At 32.0% G+C, this 11,701-nt stretch overlaps 1 non-coding gene across 1 annotated transcript; it reads right to left on the minus strand.

Annotated features, from left to right (window-relative positions):
- Positions 1 to 8,438: 8,438 nt before the first annotated feature.
- LOC137812034 (U6 spliceosomal RNA) lies at positions 8,439 to 8,541 on the minus strand. The gene has a single exon (XR_011081225.1). It is a non-coding gene; the product is annotated as a U6 spliceosomal RNA (small nuclear RNA).
- Positions 8,542 to 11,701: the final 3,160 nt, after the last annotated feature.

Consider the following 11,701-nt stretch of genomic DNA (forward strand, 5'->3'; position numbering starts at 1 on the left):
AGGACGTTCAATTAATTTCAAATAGACAATTGGATAATGAGACCAAAATTAACGAATTGACTAAAGCAAAGGAAGAGAAATCTCAAAAACAAAAATACATTCTCATGCATCTATCTCTAAAAATCATGAGTCTTTTGGGGAGGGAAGCCTTAGAATAAATGATTATTATCAAGCACCCCCAAGAAGACATAGAAGAGATAGAAGAGAACAAGAAAGCCCAAGAGAGGTTAGGGTAGACCTACCCCATTTCCATGGAAAAGAAAATGTAGAAGCTTGCTTAGATTGGGAAATGAGGGTAGAAAAATTGTTTGCTTCCCATAAAGTAAAGAAGGAAAGAAAGATACAAAAGAAAAGAGAGGAAGACGAAAGGGAAGCTAAAGAAAAAGAAAAAGAAAAACCAAGTGAGGGGTGGTGTGAATCTAAAAAGAATGAGGAATATCTTATCACACCCCTTAAAAGCATATTAAAAATAGAAAATCAAGAGAAAACCCTTGAAAAACAAAAGGCGTGGGAAAAGAGTGTTCATTCCCACAAGGTCCTTCAACAAGAAAGAAAATTTAAAAATACCTTTGAAAACATGCTTCTTGTTGAACAACCTAGCCTTACCTTTTGTGAAGGAACACTTGCAAGCATAGTCACAAAAGAAGAATCCTTGAAAGAGGCTTGCATAGATAAAGACGAAGTAGATTATTTCTCATATGTGCTAAGATATCACCAAGTGAAGGTCAAGTTATCTATAGGCATCTACAAAGACAAATTTTTATGTGAGCTAGTGCCTAAAGAAACTTGTCATGTCTTATTGAGACAACCATTGCAAAATGTACAAATTCTCATAAACAATGGTTGTAACAACAAAACTACCTTTACACATAAGAGAAAAATTCTTCATGAAGAAGAACTCATGGGCCAAACTAGAGTTGATAAAACTCTAGAGCTTTTAAAAGGAAAACTTTTGTCACCCATGAGAAAGGAGGTTCAAAGACATTACCCTAGATACATTTCTTGTTTTAAAACTACACCTAAGGCAATGTCTCATGAACTCTATACTCCTTCACCTTTTGCAAATGATCCTTGGGAAGACACAAGCCTAAATTTCATGTTAGAGCTTCTTAGGACAACAAAAGGTTTTGATTCCATTTTCATGGATATGGATAGACTCTTCCTTAGGGAAGTGACAAGTCTTCATGATTTATCTTCAAACATAGTGTTGGATAGAGCTCCAAAATTTGAAAGCCATCATTTGAGGATTCTCTTGGAAAAACTTGAAACTAAATTGTTCTCTTCAAATTCTTATCATCCTCAAAAGAATGGTCAAAATAAAATTGAAAACATAGCTCTTTCTACTATGCTTCGAGAAATCATGAGAGACAACCACAATTCTTGGGATGAGTATCCTTTTCCTATTGAACATGCATACAATGGAGTAGTCCACAAGATTACTCATATTTCTACATTTGAAATTGTATGTGAACATAGTCCTCTTTCCCTTTTAAAGTTGTTACCACCTCCTAAAGGAATTATGCCTAAAGGAAAAGTAACTACTATTGGAAATTTTATAAAACATAGGAGGATTAGAGGACACATACAACCATCAAAAGGGAAATATTGTGAAAAGTTGTCAAAAACAAAAGAAAAACAAAAATGGCAACTTCATACAATTAAGTTTTCTCCAATTGTTCACACTAACTCCTTTGCTTTGTTTCAAGATTCCCATAGATGGACATTTGATCCGGGAGGACAAACCTTGACGAAGCAAGAGGCTGCTATTCGAGATCAAGTCTGTAGATTTGAGGATAGATCTTCTCAAGAAAGAGGAGATGATGGACACCATCCAGCCACATCCATCCCCCTAGTTGAAGAAAAAGCATTGGATTTGAGGACAAATCCTTTTCAAGAGGGAGGGGATGATGGAAGAAGCCCCAGCACCCAAAAGAGCGTCTAGGGCCAACCTTGCATGAAAGGCAACCAAGAGAGCGTCTAGGACCAACCTTGCATAGAGGGCACCCACAAGAAGCGTCTAGGCCACACAAGAAACGTCTAAGAGACACAAGGAGCATCTAGGCCACACAAGAAGCGTCTAAGAGAGATGACATCCAAGAAGGTTGACGTCCAAGAAGGCCCAACAAAGTGTAGCTTAGTCTTAATTGTGGTGTGAATAGCATAGCCTTGGGAACCTTTGTTAATTTCTGCAAATTAGGATTAAGGAGAAGTTAACCTAGATTAGCTAAGGTTTCTAGAAGCTCTCCACTAATCTAGGACGTCCATGTGCAAGTTAGGAGGCCATGTGCACCCATGTGCCATGTGCTCCATGTGCCTCCATGTGCTACTCTTTTGCATTTCATTTGGTTTGCATTTGCTCATCATTTAGGTCATCATTTCAAGTCCTCCTTAGCCTATAAAAGGAGGAGCCAACCTCATGTATTTCAAGATTAATTTGAGTATTGTTATGCTGCCAAACTTGAGCCATACTTTACTCCCTTGCCTAAGATTTAGGTCTTAATCTTCAATCCTTCACCTACCAAAGGGGGTTGGCCGAACCTCCCTCAATTTCCCTACTCTCATGCACCTCCAAGGCAGCCACACCTCCTAGGAGGGCCTTGATCCATCAACAAACCACTAAGCTTCCGCAAACCACCTAAAAACCACAAAAGAGAAGAGCTCAATGCCATCACCACCAGTAACCCAAATGGTGTATGATACATACATGTACGTAGCTGATATAAGAAATCTTTATGACAATTGGGACAATGATAGTATGTATGAAGGATAATCCTCTAATGCAAAGGCCCAAATGATTTATGATATGCTAACATTTGCAAATGAACCCATTTATGATGGAGCAGCTGAGTTTATATTATCAATATCCATTAGGCTTTTGGTTGCTAGAACCAATTAACATTCTACTGAAAAATATCTAGATTATTTTACACAAATGTTAGTTGATGTAGGTCCAAATGATAATTGCATACAAAAAACTACTGCAAAGCCAAAAAAATTGTGTTAACTCTTGGCTCGAAAGCTTAAAATACTTATTGTTGAGTTGCTTGAATGTTGTGTTACAAGGATGACATCCAATTAACTAAATGAAATTTTTTTGGTCTTCCAAGATATTTTCCTCTGAAGTGTCAGAAGTGAAGATACAAAAATGTTCCAATCAAAAAAATGTTGTATTTGCCAATCATACCAAAATTACAAAGGTTATATGTGTCAATGAAATCTGCAAGGCAAATGAGATGATACTTTGAAAATAAAAAAAAAGATGATGGTTTATTGTGATATCCATGTGATGGGAAAGCTTGGACACATTTTGATAAAAAAAAAAAAATAGATGTCTACTTGTATCCTCTTATTAATGACCTTCAACAATTATGAAATGATTTCGACAAAAAAAAACATTGTGATGTGATCTTGCTTGATGAGGACAATCAATAATTTTCCAACATTTGACCGGTGATGCCAAATATTTTCTGCCAGCTAGCGTCAGCCTAACCCACTCTAAATCTCATATTTTTGTTAATTTTTGTTATAACGTTGACTATATCAATGTAAACCTTTTAATTAAAATAATTTATTTACTTAAAATTTTGCTATTTTGTGATGCTAAAGTTTTTTATTTTTTAATATTTCATTTATTTAGTCTCGACATAGCCGATTATAGATAAATTATGAAATATTGGTTGTCAAATTTACTCAAGGCATAAAATCAATTCTAATCACACTTCAAAGTCATTTTTTTTATTTGTTTATTTTTACTAACGTTAAAATCATTCGTAATATTCTTTTCTGTTATTTTTTAGAATAAAATACTTTTGATTTATTATTGATATATAATTTAACTACTTCCAAAAAAAAATGCTAACGTCTTTGTAAGTGATAAAATAATAATTAAATCGTTACTAAACCCGGTTATTAATATAAGTATTTAATATTGTTATTGTTGGTAATATATATGTTAAATTTTCTATTAACAATACGATGGATAAATCGAATATTTTTAAAAAAAATTGAAAAACATACTTTTAAATTTTGAAGATGTCAAATTTACACTTCCACTGAAAACTGTAGTGATAAAAAGTAAATCTAATCTAAAACTCATTAAAAAGAGAGTTTAAAACATCATTTTATTTTCATTATACAAAGTATTCCTGCAAAAAAAAAGTCGAGAAGTAGGGAATGTAGAAAAAAAAGGAGAATTAATTGAATACTTTTTCTTTCATCTTCGCATTTGTCTAAACATTCGAAAATAGTAAAAACCTAAAACAGTAGACTATCCCCCTTCAACTTAAACCTAAAACAACCCTATAGATATACCTTATTTAAATAAAAGCATTGTATTGTATATATCACTTAAACTAACCACGTGTTGATAAGTAACAAACGATTGGTTAATTTTGTATTCTTAGTTCAAGCTAGTTATTTTAATCCCAAATCATGTGAAAGTAAACAAGAGATGAACAAATAATGTCTTTTCAAATATCCTAATACACATTGAAATTTTCTCCCAATGTCCTCCTATTCGAGGTTAACCTAATGGGTAGGGTAGCAACCAATAAATAGAAACTAAAATAGTTGAGCACAGCTTGCATTGCATATTTGCATATTTACATCTTGGTTGCAGCTACTCATAACTTCGAGAACAGTACTCAGCACCTCTCTTTCTATTATCTATTAAAGGAAAAAACTGATAATACTTTTTATCAATGGTGTTGAAGGTGGCACTATAGTACCAACCTTGGATAATGTACTATTTTATGGAATATCAATTAGGATTTCGTCAAAACAATAACCATTTTTATGCTGTCTTCTGCTATCTGTGATCCCATTTCTGTTCTATCACATTGATACAGTGCTTCGTTAACACATTCAAAACAATAAAAGAGCCTTATGATGTTGAGTAAGACAAGACTCTACTTTAAAGTAGAGAAAGAAGAGGCAGGGGTAATACCAGGTTTCTTCAATCCAATCTGTGTCACGAATTTTTTGATGAATTTTAGTTTTTGTGGTTCTCTTTCTGCATATATATATATATATATATATATATATATATATATATATATATATATATATATATATATATATAAGTTATTTAGTGGTCTCAAACACCACTTAAAAAGTTTGTGTTTATTTTTCTTTTTAGTCCTAACTATTTAAGGCTCTATAATTTTATTTTGAGATTTTATGGTTTTCATTATTCAGACTCTATTCAAAATATCTGGAGTTAATTGTACCTATAATTTTGAGTGACTTTTTCTTTTAAGAGTGAAAATTCAATTTATTTGGCTTATCTTGATTTATAGTTTTTGTTAGAAGTAGAGTTTTTCAATATACTTTGCTTTAGCATTTTGATAGATAAACTTGTTTAGATTGATTTCATTGTTTAACTAACTTATATAAATAGGTATATTAGTAAAGAATTTGTTTGTTAATTTGAGCTAAACAAGAAGTTTATATAATTTTGACACATGATTGAAAGACTCGTACTCTTCAGTATTCTTTATCTTATTGCATTAGAAGAATTATTGTATCCATTTATTTTTTTTTGCATTGCTTTATAACTGTAGATTTTGTTTGGAAGGGAAAAAGCTTGATTGTGGAGTATTTTATGAACACATTTTATGCACACTTTTAGATTTTTTAGCATAGTTATTTGGATTGCTTATATTTTTTTTAGTGTATAAATGTTCATTTGTAATTTATTTTTAATAAATGAGCCATAAGAAAGGAACTAATAAAAAAGTTATTTTGATTGTGCATATTTTTCACTAATATTGATTAATCTTCTTTGTAAATGTGGATGAAGACTCAAATCTGAAGAAAAAATAAAGTTTTTAGTTTACAAACATTCGCTCAACACATCACTAAAAAAGTTGAAAATAATTATTTTATCTGAAATTATGCTTAACACATTAGCATCGGCCTAATAAAGTTAATCCAAAGAACAAGAATCAATGAAATGACCAATTTGCTTAGTGAATCTCATTGCGTTGAGTGAATCCATGTAGAACTAAAAAAGTAAGCAAATCAAGAACAATTTTAACTATGTGGGGGGGTTCTCCATGGGCCTTCTGTGAGTCTTGTACAACTTCTGTAATATTATTCCTCTGTATTATCTTTCGTTTTTCAAAGCCTCATCCTTTACATGTAAAAGGATTACAAAGCTTCAGTGCAAATTTTTGTGGGTTGAAATTTTGAGGAAAAGAAAATTGTTTGGATTATATGCAAACCTAAAGTGGATGAGAGTTAGGCATCATGCAATTAGATTCTTTCAACAAAACTTTCTCAGCAAATGGAAATGGAGAGTTGGATTTCTTGAGAACGGTTTATGAAAAGATATTCTTGTTTCTAAATATCACTCAAGGAAGAATCTATCTGAATCTAGAATCTTAAGACATGCATCTAGATAGATGGTAGTGTGATTTAAACAAAGTGTGTGAGAATGGATAGTTGACTTTGTTAGATGAAACTTTTTCAATTATATATTGAATTAAATTTTGAACTATGTTGTTCTTTTATACTGGATTAGTTCTCACTAGTTAATTAGAATTTGAATGTTTAGAAATTCATACGGACACTAAGTTGTGGTTACAAACAGGTAGTCTTGAATTTAATGATATATAATCAACTAAGGAGAGAATTAGACAATTAACCATTTTTTTATTATATTTTTATCCTAAATATCAAAATAATCAAAACCTTTTAAACTCTCAAACCTAATTCTGAAATTGAAATTGATAATGAGATTAAATGTCATGATCTTATGAATGTGATATAGGTTAATCTCTAATACTACATTGATTATGAAATAATATTTTAAAGACTTATACGACTATATATTCATCCAAGGTCCGATAGGCGTTGAAGTTTGTCAATAGTGTTAGGGTAAGCTTTATGTTCTATTTTAAGGCATTTGAGAAAGTAGTGGAGGTGGCCAAACTAGTTTATGAATTAGTTTTTATATGTTCTACAATCTAACGAGACTTTCAGATTAAGCAATATGAAATAATAATTTGATATTTAATGTACATATTGTACGGTATGAAAGACCAAATGCAACATTCTAGATCATACAATTTATAACTAAAAAAAATAAGTTTTTGGATTGTCCAATTAAAAGAATTAAGTTTTGGATTGTTAGCACCCTACAACACTCATCCTAAAATGGTATCTCTAATTAAATATAAAAAAATGTAATTTTTTTAAAATGATTATTTTTCTTTTAGAAAAAACAAAAATACATGTAAACAACAAAGAGAATATTTTTTAAATATTTTATTTGAAGCCGACCAGGATTAAGTTATTCCTAATAAAAAATTATAATTTGAATAGTTGCTTTGTAAAAAACCTATTTGTTTGCATGTTAATATTTTTAACTTTGAAATTTTAATATTGTACACTTTTAAGTTCACGCAGATTAAAGTATATGATAGTTCGAACGAGTATATTTAATACTCTAACAAATCGTAGAATAAAGAAAGATAGTGTAAATAATTTATCGATACGTAGCATGAATTTTAATTACAAGAAAACATTTTTAATTTTTACCAGAATGAGATACTGAGTACAAGATGATATATACCATCATACAAATTTGTTTTTATTATATGTTAAATGAAGTGTATGGTCATAAACACCTAAAATATACTTAAGTGTATAAGCGGTAATAAAGAAATGATTATTTTTATTTTTATCATTTTATTTTATTTTATTTTAAAATAAAATATTAAACATATAAGATGACGTGGACAATGATATTTCTTTAAACGTATTAGTGTAGCATAAAATAATTTATCATTTATAAAAAAACGCATTCCAAATAAAAAAAAACCTAGGTGATTACGTGTGTAGCCATACAAATAACTAAATGACTTTCTAATATAAAAAAAAAAAAAAAAAAAAAAAAAAAAAAAAAACACTATAAACTATACGATTATAACAAATAAATCAATGCAAAATAAAAAGAGCTAAATAAAATTATTTTTAAACACAACCTAAACTATGATATGACTGGTGGCGTGAATAATAAAAAGTAAAGGGCCTAAAAGAGAATGGGCTCAAATAAAAACATTCTTTGGCACAAAACACTAAGGGAAATTTCTTTATGGACGTACAATTTTATCCTTTTCTTCATCTTTTCTATTAAGCACCCCACCTCCAACTTCCACCTCCATAGCAACTCTCACCTCCAACTTCTACTGTCGTAGCTCCCCACCTCCAGCGTCACCGTTGCAGTAATCCTTACCTCTAATGTCATCGCCACAATATCTCCCACGTCCAATGCCACCGCCGCAGCAGTCCTTTATCTTCACCGTCTAAGCAAAAGAATTCTATTTCAAAAAAATTCGAAATTTGGAATACAAAAATTGTATTTTGAATTTTAGAATTTGAAATACAAAAACTATAATTTGAAATACAAAAATTGTATTTAGAATTGTAAAACTCAAAATAAAATGTATTTCTTGATTTGTGTGTCATCCTTGCGCAGGGGCCATCTTAATATTCGCTATATCGTTCCAATTTTATAACATGTTCCCAAAAAGGAAAAAAAAATACAATGTATTTTTATGTTGTATAATTTGAAATATAATGTATTTTAAATTCTAGAATCGGAATAAAAAAATTTATTCCCACATGTGGAATACAAAATTTGTATTCTAAATTTTAGAATTCAAAATGGACAAGTTCAAAATTTTTGAAAATATGGAGGTGTCAGAAAAACTGTGGAGGTACAAGAAAAATTTGTCAATAAGCGTGGGAAATATGAGCCCACCCAATTGTAACAAAATAGGGACATGAAGTAATCTACATAAAAAGAAAACTAATTAAAAAAATTGTAAATATGAAAACAACAATATTGCCCACAAAGTTGAAATGTGGCAATGATAAAGTTGTGTACACTGAATGCAAACAAAAGCCTGCACAGAAAAAAAAACATGGGCCAACCAACATGACTAGTCTTAGATTGAATCTCCATAGCTCTTTGTATTTTGTTGTATGTTGTGGTTGATGGATACATTTTGTGAGTTCAATGGATGAAAATATTTGAATGGAGAAGATTAATTTTGGTTGGTGAGGTAGAGATTTAGAAAATGTGAGGTCAACTGCTAAGCTAGTTTACAAGAGGATTAACATTTCTTTAGTCAATTCTAAGTTAGTTTACAAGAGGACTAACACTTGTATTTATAGTTCTAAGAGGAGCTAAAATTCAAAAGAGTTAACCTAAAAATTGTCCACCTTAGCTTGACAAGTGTCCTTCCCATGATGACAAGTGGCATCTTGGCATTGACTAGAAAAACTCTCCATTGAGGTGTTGCCACATGTATAGTCATGCCTTCCATGAGTGAGTGCAGTTGGACATTAACACATTCATTACCGTGTAGGTATCGTCCATACTTTAAATCCTAGACGGCCTAGGATTACATTGGGCTCAAGGAGGCTTAATTGCAAGCCTAACTAGACTCTCTACTCTTTTTTTTATCCTACTTTACTAGGCCCAAAACATGGCCCAAGAAGGCTTAATTGCTTTCACTTAGTAATTCCCATAAGAAAAATCAACAAATCAGTGTTAAAACTAGTGAAAGCAAGGTGTAAATCAAAGTTTATGCAGCAATTTGCAAATCAGAATAATGTAGCATATAAACCAAGTTTTAAAGTAGAATATAAGCACATTACAAACCATTAACTTCTCCCCCTATTTGTCTTCACAAATAGATTCAAAGGAGGGATAAAAACAACATTAAAAAGAGAGAGAAAAAATTGTTCAGATCATAAACCATAAATAGAAGAAAGCTTAAAATTTTCTTCAATCTTCTTGGCCATATTGCAGCTTAAATAGTTGATTCTGCACAGCTTCAATCTACTCATCCAGGCTTTGAAACATTTCCACACAGAACTCGTGATGAGTTCTTTGATCATGTTCAAAGTTTTCCAACCTATTCAGCACAAGCCTTTTAATGGAGACATGGATGTGATTCGTTCTTCCATGTTCACATCACTTGGACCAGCTTCATGGGCACCACCAGATTCATTTCCCATAGCAGCAGCTTCACCTTTATTCTTTTCTCCAATGTGAGCTCCACTTGATGAGTCAGCTTCACCATCTTTGCTCACCCATATTCCACCAATCTTGGTGAATCCCATTTTACTTAGGGACCCATTATTGATTTCACTTGAGGTTTTGACAAGTTCAGATTGTTCTCCTTCCATATCCACTTCGAAATAGTGCAAAAATTTAGTAATTAAGACAACATAAGGGTAATGGTAGTCACTTAACCTTATTGACTTTTGAATATGCTCTTTGATGATGTGAATCCAGTTAACTTTCACTTTGTTCGTAATATAGTAGATGAGCACAAGGTCCTCTTCAGTTAGCATTGAATGATTTCTACCTCTTGGGGTTAACATCCATGAGATAATGAAGGCAATGAGCCTTTCATTCAATTTCAACCCTCCCACAGAGAAGTTTCTTACTCTTGATTGAGGATTTTTTAAGTAGCTCTTGTAAAACTACATCTTGTTGAATTCATCAACTAACACCTATATTTCATTTGTTGATCCTCAAACCAACATGTTTTAAACCAGTGATTGCAGTCCAAACTTCATCAATGATCTTCATGTCCACCCCTTTCACATGTGAACAAATATTTTTACCAATGATTTGGAAATTAGTGTAGAAGACTCTTACCAAATCTGGATAGATGCTCCCAGACATTTCAATGAACCTTTTCAACATTTGTTCCTTCAAAAGACTTCTCACTTCCATGAGTTTCTGTTCCTTCAACTAGTTGAAGGTGGCAAGCTTTGGATTGTTGATCATCTTCCTACTTGTTTCATGGAGATACTTCTCAATTTTCTCATCCTCTCCCGAGAACCATCCTTTTAAGCGCTCACCCCTCTTTATTCCATGAGTTTTCACTCTTTTAGAGGAAGGAGGTGTGGAATCCATGGAGGAAGAAGGAGATAACATAAGCAAAGGGAGAAAGATAACAAATTTGATATGAAGGCACAGAAGTAATCAATGAGTTGATTTCATCAAGAAAAAGAATTTGTTCAGAGAAATAACTAACCCACGCCAGCCTTGACCAGAATTCACATGACCAGCACATAGAGAATTGAATAGTCATAAAAGCTCTTAAATTTCTAAGAGTTATAGAATATATTCCCTTTAAAACCAAACATAACTTTCAATCATGTTATTTTCAAACAATAATAAATGCAACTTTGACCCAATATCATTTGGAATTAAGAGAAAAAGTTGTACCAAGGGACAAGGTTTCAAAACAGCTTTAAAACAAAACTGACGGAGAGAAAACAATTGGTTGTTTCGTAAAAACAATCGGTTGTTTCTCTGTGCACATGAAAAAAAAAATTATAAATTAAAAAAAAAACTTTGGCAATGTTAAACAAACATTTGATGATTTCATAAACCATAAAGTAGAGTGCGCAGTGGTGCACAGTGGCGGAGGCAACGAATCACGTGACAACGCGAGCGACAGTGAAAAAACACAATGCGAGCGACGACATGTCAGAAGCACGAGCGACAATGTCATGAGCTACACAGGTTCTAAACTTAAGGTTGGGTTTTCATATTAGGGTGTCTGGGTATTCAAATTAGGGTTTCTATTTTATTAGGTTTTCAGTTTTGTGGGAGTTCGTGGATTGTAAAGGCCCAGAAATCGTCAAATCCAACCCATGAATTGTCGGA

Source organism: Phaseolus vulgaris, chromosome 11, assembly GCF_000499845.2.
Source record: "Phaseolus vulgaris cultivar G19833 chromosome 11, P. vulgaris v2.0, whole genome shotgun sequence".
Taxonomy (NCBI): domain Eukaryota; kingdom Viridiplantae; phylum Streptophyta; class Magnoliopsida; order Fabales; family Fabaceae; genus Phaseolus; species Phaseolus vulgaris.